The sequence below is a fragment of the Bubalus kerabau genome, chromosome 1 (genome assembly GCF_029407905.1).
Source record: "Bubalus kerabau isolate K-KA32 ecotype Philippines breed swamp buffalo chromosome 1, PCC_UOA_SB_1v2, whole genome shotgun sequence".
Taxonomy (NCBI): Eukaryota; Metazoa; Chordata; class Mammalia; order Artiodactyla; family Bovidae; genus Bubalus; species Bubalus kerabau.
In genome coordinates this window covers 221928457-221934456 of record NC_073624.1, presented here as the reverse complement: position 1 = coordinate 221934456, position 6000 = coordinate 221928457, and positions in this window count along the sequence as shown.

The window sequence follows — 6000 nt, the reverse complement described above, 5'->3', positions numbered from 1 at the left end:
TGTTTTTTTAGGTTCCACATATAGGTGATATCATATAGTATTTGTCTTTGTCTGACTTATTTCACCAAGCAAGTATTCTCTAGGTCGAAGATGCCCTTTATAACATAGTTTACAACAGTGAAAAATTGCCAAGAGCTTAAATGCTCAAAAGTAAGGGGATTTCCACACCTATGGTCAATTTATTTTAAACCAAGGAGGCAAGAATATACAATGGGGAAAAGATAGTCTCTTCAGCAAGTAGTGTTAGGAAAGCTGGGCGGCCGCATGCAAGTGAACTGAGAACATACTCTTACACCATACACAAAAATAAACTCAAAATGGCTTAAGGACTTAAATAAGAGACACAACATCATAAAACTTCTAGAAAAGAACATAAGCAAAACATTCTCTGAGGTAAATCGTACCAATGTTTTCTTAGGTCAGTCTCCCAAGGCAATAGAAATAAAAGCAAAAATAATGTGGGACCTAATCAAACTTCGAAACTTTTGCACAGCAAAGGAAACCATAAATGAAATGAAAAGACAACCCACAGAACAGAGGAAAATATTTGCAAATGATGGGACTGACAAGGGGCTTCACTTCCAAAATATAAGAACAGTTCACACCAAATATCAAAAAAACAAACAACCCAAACAACAAAATGAGCAAAAGACCTAAACAGACCTTTCTTCAAAGAAGACATACTGATGGCCAATAGATATATGAGCAGATGCTCATCATGGCTTATTATTGCTGCTACTGCTAAGTCGCTTCAGTTGTGTCCGACTCTGTGCGACCCCATAGACGGCAACCCACCAGGCTCCGCCATCCCCGGGATTCTCCAGGCAAAGAACACTGGAGTGGGTTGCCACTTCCTTCTCCGATGCATGAAAGTGAAAAGTGAAAGTGATGTTGCTCAGTCTTGTCCGACTCTTAGTGACCCCATGGACTGCAGCCTACCAGGCTCCTCTGTCCATGGGATTCTCCAGGCAAGAGTACTGGAGTGGGGTGCCATACCACCTTGCACCGTCACTGGAGAAACAGCAGTGCCATGTCCACAACCCTACTCTAAGAAGTTACTTATGCCAGAGGCTTCCCTTGGGCCAGATTTGGGTTTTAAACCTACTTTTCATTAGATGACCGACCAGTAGTTCCTGTGGGCCTTAGTCTCTCCAGCTAAGAAATTTACAAAGAATTTACCTTAAAGGTTTGTGTGAGGATTAAATGAAACAAAATGTGTAAAGTTCTTAGTGCACAGGACCCAGTAAAGGCTCAATAAATACTGGCTGTTATTTATTATGCTTTACGTAGGTATCCTTACTTATTGTCCCTGTTCTTTTCTTTCTTTGCTGTGGTGGTAAAATATACATAAACTCTATCATTTTAATCATTTTAGAGTAATTAGTTCAGTGGCATTAAGTACAGTCACACTGGTGGGCAAGTATCACCAGAATCCTTATCCAGAACTTTTTCCACCTTTCCAAACTGAAATTTCATACCCACTAAAAATAACTTTCTGTTTCTCCCTTCCTCTGGTCCCTGGCAACCACCATACTACTTTCTATCTATGGATTTACAAGTCTAAGTACCTAATAGAAATGGAATTACATATTTATCTTTTTGTGACTGGCTTATTTCACTTAGCATAATATCTTCAAGGTTCATCCATGTTATAGCATGTGTCAGAATTTCCTTCCTTTTCAAGACTGAATAATATTCCATTATATGTATATACCACATTTTGTTTGTCCATGGGCACTTGAGTAGTTTCTACCTTTTGACCATGGTGAATAATGCTGCTGCAAACATGGGTGTCCAACCATCATTTCAAATCTTTGCATTTAACTCTTTGGGATATACACCAAAGGGTGGAATTGCTAGTTCATACAGTGATACTATTTTTAATTTTTCTGAGGAACTGCCATACTGTATTCCCATAGCAATGCACCATTTTACATTCCCACCACAAGAGTTCTAATTTCTTCCCGTTCTCACTGAAACTTACCACTGTTTTTTTGTTAAAGTAACCATCCTAACGGGTGTGAGCTGGTATTTCACTGTGAGTTTGATTTGCATTTCCCTACTGGTTAGTGATGTTGATCATCTTTCATGTGCTTATTGGCTATTTGTATATCTTCCTTGGAGAAATGTGCATCTAAGTCCTTTGCTCACTTTTTAATTTGAGCTGTTTGTATTGATGTTGAGTATAGCAAGGTGTCTTACATGAGTTTATTCCTTTCTTTCCAAAATGCTGCCAGAGCCTCCTCTTAATGCCCCAAGTCACCTCAGACTGATAAATGAAATCTGCAACAGCAGCTAGAAACATGAAATAAACAAATGCAGAAAGGAGGGAAGGGAAGGCCAGCTAAGAAGATAAACAAACCAGCTCTAATTCTCTCCAGCCAGTCCTTACTAAATTAGCCACAAAATGTCAGCACCTCAGATTCAAATGTGAAGTGATTTATATAAATGTCACCTTTGAACTTGACAAGAGGAATGAGTCTTTGTACATTAGGAGCACCCTCCCTGCTCTCCCCACAATGGAACAGCAGCAGCAAGCACCAGAAAACACGAGAAAAAGAGTGAGGGGCCTGGAAAGATGTTAGGTCCTATAAAGCAGCTTTCAGGGTGCAGAAACACATCTGGGGGAAGAAACAGAAAGAGTGATTGCTCCCCCATCATGTTCTCCAGAGACAGAATCTTAGAACACAGCGTAGAAAGGTAATGTTAATAAGGCAAGTGAAGCCATGATGAAAAGTTGTATAGGGAAGACAAGTGAGAATAAAATCAGGAGATCCCCTAAAATGACAGCCATCCACGAGACACTTTTTAAGCATACTTGCTCTTCTCATAGTAACCCCAGCCCTGCCCAGGTTCCTTCCTCTAGAATTTGAATAAGACTATAACTCTACATTAAGAATCACACTAAATGCAGGCTCCCAGGCACCGTATTCAGAGATGCATCCTTTGTGGGTCCAAGTGGGGCCTGGGGATCTGTATTTTAGCTCCGCTGTCCACGATGAAAGCTGTGTCGATGGCTAGAGACCATATCTTGAACCCTTCTGGATACTCTCAGTGGCAGAGATTCCCCTGGGCTATACCCAGTCTGTGGGACAGCCATCATAGTCTCTATTCCCCTTTTCCTCCCCAAATACTGGGAATGATTCCTGAGATGATGAACAGAAAAATTAGGGGACAATGACTTATTATCCCATGACCCAGGATTCTTCCTTCCACAAAAGAATTTTCTAAGACATGTTTTCACTTTTCAGGTACTTGTAAGTGTTTGTTTGCCAGATTAAGAGTGTAAGAACTTTGGCAGATGGCATTCAGGGGAGAGATGGAGAGCATTTAAGATCCATGGCAAACTGAACCTCAATGAATAATGAAGATAATAGGAGAATCACAAGCCAAAGGTACAGAGAGAGAGAATAGGATTTTGTTTGCATGCTTGTCAAGAACACATCCGTTTGTAATAATAATGACTCTTGAGCCAGGCCATATGCTAAGTATTTTACTTGATTTAAACATATATTTATATAAGTAAACATGAACAAAAGAAAAACTGAGGCTGTATTTACAGATGAGTACAAGTCAGTCAAGCAACGTAGCCTTGTGTTTTAGCACGAGTTCTAGACAGCCTCAGGTTCAAGTCCTGGCTCTGTCATTCATTAACTGTATGATCTTAGCAAGGAAGGTCTCCAGGTCTGAGTGGGTACATCTGAGAAATAAGGCAGCATGTACATCACAGGACTGTTCATCCAATTAAAGAAAATGATATGTGCAGACCTCTTAGCATAGTCCTCAGTATGTGGTAAAACCAGCTTATGAGTATTTTTAATGGTTGCTATTATCATTGTTGCTGCCTGAGTAGAGTTTGAGTCCCCTATACTAAATGAGGGCAAGAGTTGAGTCTATAGCCAGTTCTGACTTCACACATTCCCACCAAGATGCAAAGGAATACAGGGGACGCTGCCAGGCCAGTGTTGTCACCAAGGTGTACTCAGAGCTGGAAACAACCTAGCACCAGTTATTCATGCCAGATAACTCCCCCTGCACAGAGAGTGCATCCTAGAAACTGCAGAGATCCATAAGGTAGACGTGAGGTCACTTTAAGAATGAAAGGAAGTAGAAGAGAGCCCAGTACTGAGCAAATATTCAACCATTATTAGACATTGTTATATCTCTAATAACATTGTTATTAACCTGGGCAGGGCTGGGGTTACTATCAGAAGAGCAAGTATGCTTAATTTATAAGATATCTGCTATGGTGTCTCTAAAAACATGAACTTATTAATAGTAATTTGCATTGAGCACCTACCCCAAGAGCCATCTCTTGGGTCTGCATGCCAAATACCTTCCCCTTTTCCTGATGAGAGTGTCTTTTCTCTGGGGAGCTTCCTCCCTCCATCCTAGTAGGTAGACCATCCTGTGGCTCTAGTAGGGCTGCCCATCACAGTGCTCTATTCCAGCTTCTGACAGTCATTACTAAATCACTCCAGGGCTTCCCTGGTGGCTCTGTGGTAAAGAATCCGTCTTTCAATGCAGGAGACACAGGTTCAATCGCTGATCCAGGAAGATCCCACATGCCAAGGAGCAACTAAGCCTGTGTACCACAATTACCGAGCGGGTGCTCTAGAGCCTGGGAGCCACAACTACTGTGCCCATGTGCTGCAACTGCCGAAGCCTGTGCACCTAGAGCCTGTGCTCCCCAACATGAGAACCCACCACAATGAGAAGCCCGTGTACAACTAGAGAGCAGCCCCTGCTAGCTCCAAGTAAAGTCCACGCAGCAATGAAGATCCAGCACAGCCAAAAGTAAACAAATAAAATCATTTAAAAAAATTAAAAAAAAAAATCAAAACATAATAGTTCCTGGCTAACCAGCCAGAGGTCACCAAGCAGCAAGGTGGGGCATCCAGAGGACCTCAGGAAGGACTGCAGCTCTTCTGTGTGAGTTTTGGGTTCCAGCTCAAGGATTCCAAGGAGAGTCGAGGAGAAGCGAGAATCAGTTCTGGACTGGTTGCTGTTTTGGTCTCAGGATTAAGAAAAGCAGAGGTTAACTAGGGATGGAGTGCTGTCATGAGGTGAGGGCTCAGAGCAGTTAGTTATTCTCAGTAAGAGATGAGAATAACAAAGCAGGCCTTTGCTTTTGCCTTTTGTCAGAAGTCAGAAAGCAGCAGTCATCCCAAGAGAGGTCCTTGCGGCATGTCACAGCTGCTGCCCGACTGTGGGAGAAACAAAAAGCTGTGGCTTTGCAGCTGACTTTATCTTCCCTGTCCTCCCAGCCAACCTTTTTACTTTGCAGTCCAAGCTGATCTTCACCGTCAGCCCCAACTGTGACTTTGTACAAAGACACCCATCCTCAAAACATTTGACTGTCATTTGCTAGAAAATTGCCCTAATGAGAATTCAATCCTCTGATGACTATGATGTGAAGGAAACCCCTGGTTGCAAAGCTCAAGCTGCTGTGGTAAGGTAGAACTCTGCCACACCAACAAGGGTTGCAGCTGGATCGTCCAAGGCAGAGCCTCAGGGGAGGCCCCGCTACAAGCTGCTGGTGCCGAGCTGCCCATCACTGCCTGGCCTCTCCCAGCCTCCCAGAGGACTGACTGTTTAAGCTATTATTTCCATTCCAGGAACTATCCCAGTCTTTTTCCAGTAATCTTTATTATACCAAGCCACTGAGTTACTGTTTCTTGCCACCCTAGAACCCTAAGTGGCCTATCTCTGTAAGCCCTGTGTTGGCTGCTGGGGATAGAGAGGAATAAGATGCAGGCCTACCTGGATGTGCTCACTGACTTCTTGTGACTAAAGGGAGTGATTATTTTCATGACAAAAAAAGATTCTTCCCTTTGCAAAATAATTCACTTCTGGGTACTCCCATCCCTTATTTTGTAAACTTCATGATGGCTTACTCTATCCCCAGTGCCTGGCCCACAAGAAGCCCTCAGTGGATTCACTGAATGAATGATGGATGATGTGATCATCTCCATTTCTAAAGATAAGGAAAAAGAATCT